We start from the raw sequence: 15,119 nt of genomic DNA, 5'->3' as shown, positions 1-15,119 counted from the left end.
GAAAACTGTCCCCATGACTGCAGAGCTATTGGCACAGATTATCATCAAAGGACGGATGCGATGTCGGGACCTTGTGGCCAGAGATCCTGCATCACTAACCGTTCCTATTGCAGCTCAATACTTTGAGTGGTGTATGGCTAATAGCTTTGCTTTGCAAACAGCCATGGAGAATTTCTCAGGACAGGTTGTTTACCACTTGCCCTCCCATACTGTTATAAAATTGAGTGCAGAACTTCCAATTGCCACAGGAGTGTTGTGCGCAGACACTCCTGTGGAGGGAATTACCATTTTTACAGATGGATCTGGGAAAACAGGCAAGGCGGGCCTTGTCTGGTATTTTGAGGACAAGTGGGAATCTATAGTAGTACAACAAGAGGGTTCACCTCAGGTAGTAGAATTACGAGCTGTATTAGAAGTCTTTCAAAATTTCCTCACTCCCTTTAATTTGATTACTGATTCAGCATATGTAGCTGGCATTGTAAAACAATTGGATAGATCCGTTATAGAGCATATATGTAATCAGTGTGTTTTTGAATTGCTGCGAGCTCTGTGGCAAGAAATTCAAGTCCGAACTGCATTGTTTTATGTTCTACATGTAAGAAGTCATACTAATTTGCCTGGGTTTATTGCAGAAGGCAATGCCCGAGTGGACTCTTTGGTTTCTGACCCTACAAATTCTACTGCAATGACTGTACAGGTACCGGACATTAAACAGCAGGCACGTATATCACATGAGTTTTTTCATCAAGGATATCGGGCATTACAACGACAATTTCATTTGTCACACAGTGATGCTCGGAATATTGTGGCTATGTGTCCTGATTGTCAACAACTACCATGACCTATGCAGATACAAGGAACTAATCCTCGTGGACTGCAGGCCTTGGACATTTGCAAACAGATGTAACTCACATTGCTGAATTTGACAGGTTAAAATATGTTCATGTAACGATTGACACTTTTTCTTCCTTGCTTATAGCTACAGCGCAAACAGGTGAGCATGCTGGCCACGTCATTCGACACTGGCGGAAAGCTTTTGCAACTGCGGGCATCCCTAAACAGATAAAGACTGATGATAATGGACCTGCTTATCGATCCACTAAAGTTCAGGCTTTTTTACTGGCATGGGGTGTTACTCATATCACTGGAATCCCTCATTCTCCTACGGGACAAGCGATCATCGAGCGAGCACATCAGACTCTGAAACACATGCTTTTAAAACAAAAAGGGGGAATGAGTGGTGAGACACCTGAAGCTAGACTGGACAAGGCAGTATATGTATTGAACTTTCTCCAAATTCGAACTGATAAAACTGATCCTCCTGTTGTAATGCATTTTGGATCAATGAAAGGACAATTGCAGATGGAACCTGGTGTAAAAGTTTTTATTTGAGATTTGCAAACAGGGCAATGGACGGGACCACATGATTTGTTAACCTGGGGACGGGGTTATGCTTGTGTTTCCACAGATGTAGGACCTCGTTGGATGCCAGCCAGGTGTGTGCGTCCCGCCGTGGGAAAGGAAAAAGAAGTAACTCAGAATCAGGAGACAGCCACTTGAAGATGGGAGGGTTGTATATAGCTGTTTTTCTATATACTCTCATAGCAAGCCTTACAGCATGGATACCATCTCAACCGAAAACCAATGTCTGCGTCACATTAAAAATTTTTTGCAGCTTCTTTACTAGTGCCTGGAGCAGCTGCTGCTAGAGCATTAAGTACCTTGAATAAGTTGGGATGCTGGCTTTCAACACAGACCAATGCTACTTCTGCGGCCTTAAGTAATTTGCTGTTAGATGTAGACTCAGTTAGACACGCTACACTGCAAAATAGGGCTGCTATTAATTTTCTTCTATTAGCACATGGGCACAGGTAATATTTTTGATATTGTTGTTTGGATGGTGTTTGTTGCGGTGTGTCTCGGGCATGATAGAATCAGCAGTGAAAAAGGTATGGATGGTTCAAGAACTTACAGGATCTGCTGATCCTATGATGCCTGAGGAAATGGTGGGAATGAAGGAAATACGGATGTATCCATGATCTTTTTAAAACAAAAAGGGGGAATTGTTGGGGGGATATTGTTGCAGCTAATGGAAAGAATCAAGAGCTGAAGTCAACAAGCTCTACAAGTTTGAGCCACAGGCCAATCTCCTGTGTGCTTCCCACGGAGCCTCTGCATACTTGACCACAAACATCATTGTGAACAGTGCTGGACTTGGCACCTGCAGGATCGTGTTACAGCACAGGGGGATGGTGAAAGGACTGACCAATGGGAGGTTGCAGGGGGGTGCGTGGACAGCGTGTGGCAGAAGCAGGGTGACCAATTGGGTTTTTCATGGACAGTGCCTGGCTGCATGTACGGAAGCAAATATGTTATAAAAAGGGGCTTTTTTTTTTGTAATAAACGGCTTATGCTTGATTCACATTGGATCGTGTGCTGAGTCCTTTTCTCCGCAACTGTGGAAGACCATCAGCCTGCAAACAGCTGTGCTTTACTTGAAGCGTAGAGGATTCGCTTGGGAACACTGCATTGAGAATAGTTCTTGCTTGCTTTTAAGATAAAGGAGCCGAGACCAGTTCACAGCGCCCTTTGAGGCAAGAAAGAAGTAAACATGTGTTGAAGGTCAGTTCTGAACACAGAGCTGACAACAAGGAATGGTTCTTGATGTTCTGAGCCCAGAACACTTTGGCTCTTCCCAGAATGGGTGATGAGTGCTTAGCACATGAATGCTGATGTTATCTTGAACTGCCTAGTCTGGCTCCTGCATTGTAGCAGTTAAATAGGGTAGTAGAATAACAATAAAAAGCCTTAGGCCTTTCGGCTTCAGGCCCTTGCATCCTCGATCTCAGAGTCTGTGACTTCTTTTCCCCTTGCCGCAAATGGCGCCCAAACAGGGTTGAAGATTAACGAAGCAGCGGCGACTCTGATCAAACGATTGTCAGGGTCTAGCGTGCGCCAGGACTGGAGAGAGAGTCCCTCAGGAATCGGTGAGTTCCGTGATCGCAATAAACATGGGACAGGCTAGTTCCCAAGAGCATAAGCTCTACACTGAGGTATTACAGCGTATATTACGCAAACAGGGCTATAAGGTCCAATTAGCAAAATTGGTGCAGTTATTAGTATGGATCAAAGACAACTGTGCCTGGTTCCCTGTATCAGGGACTTACGATGCAAAGATCTGGGCGAAAGTGGGGGTAGAAATACAAAAATGGAACATGTTACAGTCTGATATTCTAGAGGATTTAGAAGCAACGTGGAGGGTTGTTTTTACAGCACTCTCTGCTGTAGAGGGGTTTTTGGAGCAGAATGGTCATGTAATGAGCCAGAAGTATGAGAGTATGGAGTGAGGGCCTAGCTGCATGACAAGATTCATGTAGCTAGTGTCAACAAGCCGACCTTGGAGAGATGAGGAAAAACAGCAGCTGAGCAAACAAGAATTGAGGGAGTAGCCGGTGGGAGCCGAACACGGAGGAGAAGAAACAAGAACTGATGGAGCCAATTAAGAAAAGACCAGTGGCAGAGCAGTGACCAATCAACACATCAAAGAAGAGTATGTTTCATAATATTAACCAGTAGCAATGCACATGCTTACAGCCAGGGAAAGTACAAAATGTATAAAAGGGACAGCTTATGCTTAATAAAGCGTCTTCACTTTGATTCACATTGGATTGTGTGGAGGCGTGTTCCTTCTCCTCAGATGGTGACCCCGATGAGACGCTGATCGACGGCAAGTTCGGGGAATAGCCCAGAAGGAGGTACACCGGCTGGAGTACGGCTCAGCAGGTCTGAAGACCGGGGCGAGCCGGAGGACGACTCGCAAGAAAAGAATAGTACGTTGCAACGGGACACCCAGTGAGGTGAGCAGCCGGGGAAAAAGGAGATGGGCCAAAATATTTCTAAAGAAGAAAGTGCGCTAGTAAGGCTTCTCCTACATATCCTCTCTAAGAGAGGGGTAAAATACGATGAGCATTTGCTCCAGAGACTATTGATGTAAATAATTGGTGTAAATAATTGTAAATAATGGTGTAAAAAGAATAATTTGCCAGCTACAGTGCAGACTGCTTTCGAAGTTAGTATGTGGCAAAGCGCTGGAACTTCTCTGTTTGAGGCTGCCTCAAGGGGGGACAAGATCGCCACTGTATCGTTTGACGACATGGAGATTAGTTATAGACTCACTGGAGCAATTGAAGGCGGACAGAGAGGCAAAGGCGGCGGCTGAGGCGGCTACAGCTCCTTTCACAGTGACTTCGCCCTCCGCGCCGCCAGAGCTCCCCCCCCCACTGCCCTCCACGTCGCCAGAGCCCCCCCCCACCGCCCAGGGAACAGCAGCGGAACATTGATCCTTCTACTGTCCTGTTACCCGAATCTGAGACTGAGCCACCCTTAATAGACCTTTCTGAAGAGGTGGAAGCGGGACATAATTGCTGCAGAGCCTGAGGGTTGTGAAAGTCAGGCGGTAGCGTGGAGGAGTTATTCACGCTGCAGCCAGTTCAGGTTACTGTGTCTGGCCTGGACCCGGCCAGGTTCTGGAGAAAATTAAGAGAGCATGCACTTGCAGACGGTGATTTCGGGGCCGTGGCTGCTTTGGGTGGCAGGCTATTGGCTTGCTCGGTATATCGAGGGGATGGAAACGGCCCACGCGTATGGGAGCCATTCAACTGGGGAGTGATTTGCCTTAGACAAACAAATACAAAACGGGGCTGCTAAAGAAGCATTGTTACTACAGTTAGCGAAGGACAATGCAAATAAGGATTGCAGGAAAGTTATTGCAGGGATGGCAAATCGTAACCCCACCTTAACCGAACTAATGGATGCTTGCGGGAAAGTAGGAACCACCACATTTCAGATGGAGCATTTAGCAAAAACATTTCCGGCAGCAGTTAAGGTAGTTCATCGTTGTTATACGTGCGGGCAAGAAGGTCACTTTAAGAAAAACTGCCTTAAGAAGTCGAAGCTGAGTGGGAGAGATAACTCTGTTTTGATGTGTCATTGCTGTGGGAAGCTGGGGCATCTCGTGAAGCAGTGCAGCTCTAAGTATAATGCTCAAGGTCAGCTGATAACAACCAGCTGCAGAGTGAAGGGAAACTGGAGAAAGAACATGGGGAGGAACCGTGTGCTGGCACAAATGAATCTTCCCAACCAGTTCCAGGCCTAAGCAGTCAACTCGCAGCCCGAACCGCAGGGAGCGCCGGGCTGGATGTTACCACAGCAACCGCGATCACAACAGAGAATAGCAGAGTGCATAAGGGACCAATGAATGACGTGGGACCCACTGGAAATGGGCTAAGTGCACTATTACTCGGACGTCCTAGCGTAACCTTGCAAGGTCTATTTGTTTTACCAGGAGTTATTGATGCAGACTATACATTTTGGTTATTGATCTGAAAGATTGTTTGTTCACTATCCCTTTACATGAATTTGACAAATGCTAATTTGCTTTTTCGATACCTAGTAGGAACAACATGGTGCCTTGTCAACGATATCAGTGGACGGTATTATCGCAAGGCATGAAAAACAATCCCACAATATGTCAATGGTATGCAACAGAAAAAGGTACATCGTGTGGATTTAGAGACACCAGTAAGTTTATATGTAGCCATTGCCAACTATCATCCCATGGGATTACTGGGCCAGTGGAAGGAGCGCTGGCAGGATCCGCTACACGTTATAGAGTGGCTGTTTTTATCCGTTCAATAACAAAACAAAACAAAACAAAACAAAAGCGTGCTGGGTATGAATGCAATTATATACTACTGTAAGACAAGGACCCAAGGAGCTCTCTTTATCTTTTGTTGAGAGGCTACAAGAAGCAGTTGAAAAGCAAGTTTTTGATGTTGGTTTACAAGATACTCTAGTTACGCAATTAGCTAGGGATAATGCTAATGCTGATTGTCAAAAGATCATTGAAGCTTTACCTGGAAAAACAGATTTGAATGCTATGATAAAGGCATGTGCAAAAGTGGGTACTGTGGAACATAAGGCTCAGGAGATGCAATGTTTTGGATGTGGAAAGAAGGGACACACTAAAGCGCAGAGGTACAGCAACTGATTACAGAAATAGAAAGCAGGCTACATTCCAAATTTGTACATCGTATTGATTTGAATCAGGAAAAACAAATTATCACTTTGTTTGATAGGCAAATTCCGTATGCAATAATTGGTCAATGGAATTCAGAATGATCAAATGCGTTACATGTATTGGAATTGGTTGTTTCTACCTTTAAGAACAAAGAAAACTGTCCCCATGACTGCAGAGCTATTGGCACAGATTATCATCAAAGGACGGATGCGATGTCGGGACCTTGTGGCCAGAGATCCTGCATCACTAACCGTTCCTATTGCAGCTCAGTATTTTGAGTGGTGTATGGCTAATAGCTTTGCTTTGCAAACAGCCATGGAGAATTTCTCGGGACAGGTTGTTTACCACTTGCCCTCCCATACTGTTATAAAATTGAGTGCGGAACTTCCAATTGCCACGAGAGTGTTGTGCGCAGACACTCCTGTGGAGGGAATTACCATTTTTATGGATGGATCTGGAAAAACAGGCAAGGTGGGCCTTGTCTGGTATTCTGACGGCAAGTGGGAATCTATGATAGTACAACAAGAGGGTTCACCTCAGGTGGTAGAATTACGAGCTGTATTAGAAATATTTCAGAATTTTCCCATTCCCTTTAATTTGGTTACTGATTCAGCATATGTAGCTGACATTATAAAGCAATTGGATAGATCTGTTATAGAGCATAAACGTAATCAGTGTGTTTTTGAATTGCTGCGAGCTCTGTGGCAAGAAATTCAAGTCCGACATGCATTGTTTTATGTTTTATATGTAAGAAATCATACTAATTTGCCTGGGTTTATTGCAGAAGGCAATGCTCGAGTGGACTCTTTGGTTTCTGACCCCACAAATTCTACTGCAATGACTGTACAGGTGCTGGACATTAAACAGCAGGCACGTATATCACATGAGTTTTTTCATCAAGGACATCGGGCACTGCGACGACAATTTCATTTGTCACACAGTGATGCTCGGAATATTGTGGCTATGTGTCCTGATTGTCAGCAACTGCCGCAACCTACGCCGATACAAGGAACCAATCCTCGAGGACTGCAGGCCTTGGACATTTGGCAAACAGATGTAACTCACATTGCTGAATTTGACAGGTTAAAATATGTGCATGTAACGATTGACACTTTTTCTTCTTTGATTATAGCTACAGTGCAAACAGGCGAATCCAGCAAACATGTTCAATGACACAGGCGTTCTGCTATTGCGGCCCTGGGCATTCCACAGACAATTAAAACGGACAATGGCCCAGGCTATGTGGCACGCGCCAGACAGGACTTTTTCCAACTGTGGGGTATAACACATGTAACGGGCGTCCCACATTCACCAACGGGACAAGCTATTGTGGAGCGCGTGAATCAAACTCTGAAACACCTTTTTCAAAAACAAAAAGGGGGAGAGCCAGGGCTATCTCCTCCTGACAGGTTGTGTAAAGCGCTTTATGTACTAAACTTTTTACGCTTGCCACAGGACTACTCTGTACCTCCAGCAGTAAAACATGGTGCAGGGTTAAAGGGAGGTATGGAGGATTTTCAGAAAGAACAGGAACAAGCCAAAGTGATGGTAAAAAATGGGGTGACTGGTGTGTGGGAAGGTCCAATGAAATTAATAACGTTGGGTCGAGGGTATGCATGTGTCGTTACAGATACAGGAGCCAAATGGGTACCAGCTAAGTGGGTTAAGCCGTGGCTACAAAAACAACCCGAACCACATGAGCCAACTCAGGATCTGCCTCGGAACACTGACCTCTCGAGAGATCCAGTGCCCTGACTGCGGGAAGTGTGAAAAAAGGTTTGCATGGGAGGTATAGAAAAGGGAGCAAAAGGCGCAGTCATGATGAAGCAAGGGGTTGTTTTTTCTGTGTTAAGCCTGCTTTGGATCCTGGACCTGACAAAAGGTCATCAACCGATAGTCCTTCCACCGACACCGTGGAAGGGGAGTCACAACGTTTGGGTGACTCTGATGCGGAGCCTGAACCCGACACAGTTTTGTGCCTCCTTAGCTCAGCCTGAGCAACCCTTTCATACATATCTAGTGGGGGTCCCCTTAAAGGGATCTGAAAGCAAATATTACCAAAGGGTCTATTCCTAATTTGTGGGGATAGGACTTGGCCAAGGTTGCCAGTAAGAAGGTGGGAAGTTCATGTACGATAAGCAAATTAAGTCTACTAATGCCTACACAAAAAGTCATACTAACCATACTAACCTACATAAGGCCAGGTAAAAAAGAAGTGTCGCTAACATAGGGATAGAATGTAACGATGCTGCACAAGGACTAACACAATTGCGAAATTTAGCTTGCTGGGTTGCAAAAAGAGCTGATCAAACTTCTAGAATTTTAGGAACATTAGCCAATGATGTAGATAGTATCTGACATGCTACCTTACAAAATAGAGCTGCTATAGACTTTTTATTATTAGTGCATGGTCATGGATGTCAGGATTTTGATGGGATGTGTTGCATGGATCTGAATGATCACTCCAAGTCAATTCATAAGCAGATCAAAGAGCTCATGGATACCACACAGAAAATATGGGAACAGCATGGGTTCCTGGATGGCTGGTTGGATTCATTAAAATGCTATTGATGGGATTGTTCGTGATTTGTATTATCATGCTTGTATTACCATTTTTATTCTCCTGCTTGCAAAGGGCCCTGCAGCGGATGATAAACACGGCCTTTCTGGCTCAAGAAAAGAAAGGGGGAATTGTAGAGGGGTTTTTGGAGGAGAATGGTCATGTAATGAGCCAGAAGTATGAGAGTATGGAGTGAGGGCCTAGCTGCGTGACAAGATTCATGTAGCTAGTGTCAACAAGCCGACCTTGGAGAGATGAGGAAAAACAGCAGTTGAGCAAACAAGAATTGAGGGAGTAGCCGGTGGGAGCCGAACACGGAGGAGAAGAAACAAGAACTGATGGAGCCAATTAAGAAAAGACCAGTGGCAGAGCAGTGACCAATCAACACATCAAAGAAGAGTATGTTTCGTAATATTAACCAATAGCAATGCACATGCTTACAGCCAGGGAAAGTACAAAATGTATAAAAGGGACAGCTTATGCTTAATAAAGCGTCTTCACTTTGATTCACATTGGATTGTGTGGAGGCGTGTTCCTTCGCCTCACTCTGCGCTCCAGCCTGCAGAGGAGCATTTGCAATCTCAGGCATCCACTCCTATTAACACCTTGGTGGATGTGAAGGAGCAACAGGAGCCTCTATATGAAACAGTCTTCAGAGAATCAGACGATCCTTACGATCCTGATTTCACAGATCCAGACATACAGTCCAATTTATACCCACCATTAACATCGGTAAAAGAAACGGCTGCGGACGTCCCTTCGGTACAGGGGATCTCGCAGCCGGCAGCAGCAGCGGCTACGGCCAGAGCACCATTAACACCAACAGCTCCTCCGTATCCTGCGTCTGCCGAGCCACGTATTGGCTTTGCTGAAAAGGCACCAGAGTCTCGTGTAACGAAATACAAAAGGCTGGCAGAAAAATGTAGAGAGGAAGCCAATCGTAAAGGAGATTTTACCATGCTGACGGCGATGCCGGTAATCTATCGCCCAAATCACCCTCCTGAGTATCAATACCTTACTTATGAAATGATTAAGGAAGTACGGAAGGCGGTGAGAGACTATGGTTTGCACAGTAACTATACTTCAAATTTAGTAACAGTCATTGAGGAATCCTATACTATGACTCCACATGATTGGAAGTCATTTTTACGGATGATTTTAACACCTGCACAATATTCAGTGTGGCTGGCAGAGTACCAGGAGGCTGCTTCTGCAGACACTTTGGAAAATAGGCAAGCTGGCTTAGATGAATATTTGGGAATTAATCACTATGTGACACCAGAGGTACAGGCACGGCTACCTCAACAGCGTTTACAACAGATATCTGCATTGGCTTTAAAGTGTCTGAAATGTGTTGCAGAGGCAGGGAAACGCCAGCCCTCTTTTGCGGCAGTCAGGCAAGGAGCTTCAGAGCCCTGTTACATTTATTGACCGTTTACAAGCTGCATTGAGCAGGCAGATTGATGATGAAAATACAGTAGAAACGCTGTTATTACAATTGGCTTATGAAAATGCAAATGCAGATTGTCAAAACATTTTGGCCCCTCTAAGAAACTCTTACAAAAGTATAGCAGAATTTATTAAAGCCTGTCAGAACATGGGTTCCGAAGAGCATAAAGCTACTTTACTTGCAAGTGCCTTGGCTCAGCAACTCATTGTGGGACGAGCAGAAATGAAATGTTTTGAGTGTAATCAAATGGGACATATTAGAAAGAACTGCCCAAAGCTGACAGTAAAGAGAAAAGATGAGCAGAAAGGATCAAAAAGACCCAGAACACCCAGAGGATTATGTCCTAAGTGTGAAAAGGGCTATCATTGGAGCAATCAGTGTCGATCAAGGTTTGATAAGGATGGAAACCCCATGCAGGGAAACTGGAGGAGGGGCGCGAGGCCCGGTGCCCTCCAATACAAGAGGGTCTGTTGTGCACATGCTCAGCCCGAGAATCCGATAAATGGACAATCTCAGAACTCATTGCCAGCACAGCTGGCAGCACCGGGTTGGATCTGGCCTCAGCCACCGATACAGAATTGAATGATAAAAGGACTAAGATCATAGATACCAATGTATATGGGCCTCTCCCTTCTGGACTGGTAGGATTGATTTTTGGGCGTTCTTCTGTGGGAAAGCAAAATATATTTGTCATACCCGGAGTTATTGTTTCAGATTATATGGGCCAAATTAAAATCATGTTATGGACATCAGAACCACCTTGTTTTATACCTAAAGGTCAGTGTGTGGCGCAGTTGCTATTGATACCATATACTGTGCCAGTGGCTAATCCACATCCACGCGGAACAGGAGGATTTGGTAGTACTAATACGCCACAGGTGTTGTGGAATCAAAAGGTAACTAATGATCGGCCTATGCTCACAATAAAAATTGATGGACGGTTATTCACAGGTCTGTTAGATACTGGAGCAGACGTGTCCATCATCAGGAAAAATGACTGGCCGTCAGATTGGCCTCTTAAACAAGTAGCTGCTGCTGTGAATGGAGTAGGAGGGTTGCAAATTCCATTGCAAAGTGCACGTACTCTGTGTGTGGTGGGCCCTGAAGGAAAAACAGCAACCTTAGTTCCTTTTGTTCTTTCAGTTCCTTTTACATTGTGTGGACGTGATCTTTTAGCTCAGTGGGGAATTGTATTGTCAGCTATGATGGCGCATTTAACCCAAGGGTCACTGATCTCTTACCCGGGCTCAAACTGACTTGGCTAACAACAAAACCGGTTTGGGTAAATCAGTGGCCCCTTAACGGGGAGGAAAAAAAAAACAGGCAGAGGAATGAACAATTAAGGGCTGGACATATTGTACCCTCAACTAGCCCTTGGAATACTCCTATATTTGTGATACCAAAGAAATCTGGCAAATGGCAATTACTGCAGGATCTTAGAGCTGTCAATGCAGTAATGCAGCCTATGGGAGCTTTACAGCCAGGTACACCCAGGCCAGCAATGATCCCTTCTGACTGGCAGTTATATATAATTGATTTGAAGGACTGCTTTTTTACTATACCTCTCCATCCTGACGATCAGCCACATTTTGCTTTCTCTGTACCTTCCATTAATAATCAGGCACCTATGAAAAGGTACCAATGGACAGTTCTCCCACAGGCCATGATGAACAGTCCCAGGATTTGTCAGTCAGTGGTCTCTACTGTGGCAGAGCTGACTCGAAGTGTTTTTAAACAGTCCCAGGACTAAACAATAACAGTTGTTCTCTCACCCAGTGTCCCTTCCCCAACAAAGGAAGGGAACTGGAAAAGGAGGGAGACTCGTGGATTGAAGTTGAACAAATTTAATAACATAAAGAAACCAATATCATAGAATGGTTTGGGTTAGAAGGGTTCTTAAAGATCATCTAGTTCCAACCCCCCTGCCACAGGCAGGGACACCTTTCTGCTACACCAGGTTGCTCAAAGCCTCATCCAACCTGGCCTTAAACACTGCCAGGGAGGGGGCAGCCACAACTTCTCTGGGCAACCTGTTCCAGTGTCTCACCACCCTCACAGTAAAGAATTTCTTCCTAATATCTAATCTAAATCTACCCTTTTTCAGTTTAAAACCATTCCCACTCATCCTGTCACTACTTGCCCTTGTAAAAAGTCCCTCTCCCACTTTCCTGTAGGCCCCTTTCAGATACTGGAAAGCTGCTATGAGGTCTCCCCGGTGCCTTCTCTTCTCCAGGCTGAACAGCCCCAACTCCCTCAGCGTGTCTTCATAGGAGAGGTGCTCCAGCCCTCTGATCATCTTCATTGCCTCCTCTGGACTCACTCCAACAGCTCCAAGTCCTTCTTATGTTGGTGGCCCCAGAGCTGAATGCAGTACTCCAGGTGGGGTCTCATGAGAGCAGAGTAAAGGGGCAGAATCACCTCCCTCGACCTGCTGGCCACGCTACTTTTGATGCAGCAACACAAAACACACAAAATTATACTTAGCCAACAGAGTTGCAGCAAATTGCTCCAGGAATAACAATCATTGAGTATGAGAAAGAGAAAGGACAGAGGAACAAAAAAAGAGCCCCTCCCTCTCCAGCAAGCTTTCCCTTTTATAGTCTGAGGGGGATGAAGAAAGGCTACAAGGCCCTAGGACGGTTGGTGAAAGAGTCTGGGGCACAAGTTGTTTTCTCCTCCCTCCTTCCATTTTCAGGTGATGACGTGGGATGGAATAGTAGGATTCTCTCTATTAATGCCTGGCTACGAGACTGGTGCTACAGGCAGGGCTTTGGGTTCTTTGATAATGGCTGGTTTTATAAGACACCAGGCGTGATGGTAATACATGGGAAAGGTTTATGTCGTAAGGGCAAAAGGGTTCTGGGACAGGAATTAGCAGGGCTCATTTGGAGAGCTTTAAACTAGATTCGAAGGGGGATGGGGTAGTAGCTGGGCTTGCACCACTGGGGCAACGCTCTAGTGTTGAGGTAGACCAGGAGGCCTCCCATCCCCCTGGGGTGAAATCGGTGTGCTCAGCTCGCTCCCTGAAATGCCTGTACACCAATGCACGCAGCATGGGGAATAAACAGGAGGAGTTGGAAATCCGTGTTCGGTCGGGGGTCTATGATCTAGTGGCAATTACAGAGACTTGGTGGGACACCTCGCATGACTGGAATGTGGTCATGGATGGCTATGTCCTGTTCAGGAAAGACAGGCCACTAAGAAGAGGTGGTGGAGTTGCTCTTTATGTGAGTGAGCAGCTAGAATGTATTGAGTTCTGTCCAGGGGCGGATCAGGAGCGAGTTGAGAGTTTGTGGGTGCGAATTAAGGGGCAGGCTGGCAGGGGTGATACTGTTGTGGGTGTCTATTACAGGCCACCAGATCAGGATGAGGAGGGTGATGAGGCCTTCTACAGGCAGCTGAGAGCAGTCTCTCAATTACAGGGCCTGGTTGTTGTGGGGGATTTCAACTACCCTGATATTTGCTGGGAGGCCTACTCAGCCAGCCATCCTCAGTCCAGGAGGTTCCTCCAGTGCATTGATGATAACTTTCTGATGCAAATGGTGGATGAGCCAACTAGGAGAGGAGCGCTGCTGGATCTTATCCTCACTAACAAGGAGGGTCTGGTTGAAGAGGTGAAGGTTGAGGGAAGCCTTGGTTGTAGTGACCATGAGATGGTAGAGTTCAGGATCTCATGTGGCAGGAACAGAATAGCTAGCAGAATCACAACCCTGGACTTCAGGAGGGCCAACTTTGGCCTTTTCAAGCAATTGCTAGGGGAAATCCCATGGGACAGGGTACTAGAAGGTAAGGGGGCCCAAGATAGTTGGTTAGCATTCAAGGACTGCTTCTTCTGAGCTCAAGATCAGAGCATCCCAGCAGGTAGGAAGTCAAGGAAGGGTACCAGGAGACCTGCATGGTTAAACAGGGAACTGCTGGGCAAACTCAAGTGGAAGAAGAGGGTGTACAGATCATGGAAGGAGGGGCTGGCCACTTGGGAGGAATATAAGTCTGTTGTCAGAGGATGTAGGGAGGCAACTAGGAAAGCTAAGGCCTCCTTGGAATTAAACCTTGCAAGAGAGGTCAAGGACAACAGAAAGGGCTTCTTCAAATACATTGCAGGTAAAGCCAACACTAGAGGCAATGTAGGCCCACTGATGAATGAGGTGGGGGCCCTGGAGACAGAGGATAAAAAGAAGGCGGAGTTACTGAATGCCTTCTTTGCCTCTGTCTATACTGCTGGAGGCTGTCCTGAGGAGCCCCGGACCCCTGCGGCCCCAGAGGAAGTCAGGATAGAGGAGGAATCTGTCTTGGTTGATGAGGGCTGGGTCAGGGACCAATTAAGCAATCTGGACATTCATAAATCCATGGGCCCTGATGGGATGCACCCGCGGGTGCTGAGGGAGCTGGCGGAAGTCATTGCTAGGCCACTCTCCATCATCTTTGCTAAGTCGTGGGCAACGGGAGAGGTGCCTGAGGACAGGAGGAAAGCGAATGTCACTCCAGTCTTCAAAAAGGGCAAGAAGGAGGACCCGGGTAACTATAGACCGGTCAGCCTCACCTCCATCCCCGGAAAGGTGATAGAACAACTTGTCCTTGGTGCTGTCTCTAGGCACATCAAGGATAGGGGGATCATTAGGGGCACTCAGCATGGCTTCACCAAGGGGAAGTCATGCTTAACCAACCTGATAGCCTTTTATGAGGACATAACCCGGTGGATAGATGATGGTAAAGCTGTGGATGTGGTCTATCTCGATTTCAGTAAAGCGTTTGACACGGTCTCCCACAGCATCCTTGCAGCTAAACTGAGGAAGTGTTGTCTGGATGATCGGGTAGTGAGGTGGATTGTGAACTGGCTGAAGGAAAGAAGCCAGAGAGTGGTGGTCAATGGGACAGAGTCCAGTTGGAGGCCTGTGTCTAGCGGAGTCCCTCAAGGGTCGGTACTGGGACCAGTTCTATTCAATATATTCATTAATGACTTGGATGAGGGAATAGAGTGCACTGTCAGCAAGTTTGCTGATGACACAAAACTGGGAGGAGTGGCTGACACA

This window comes from Nyctibius grandis, assembly GCF_013368605.1.
Source record: "Nyctibius grandis isolate bNycGra1 chromosome W unlocalized genomic scaffold, bNycGra1.pri SUPER_W_unloc_1, whole genome shotgun sequence".
NCBI lineage: Eukaryota > Metazoa > Chordata > Aves > Nyctibiiformes > Nyctibiidae > Nyctibius > Nyctibius grandis.
This window is presented reverse-complemented; position numbering follows the sequence as displayed.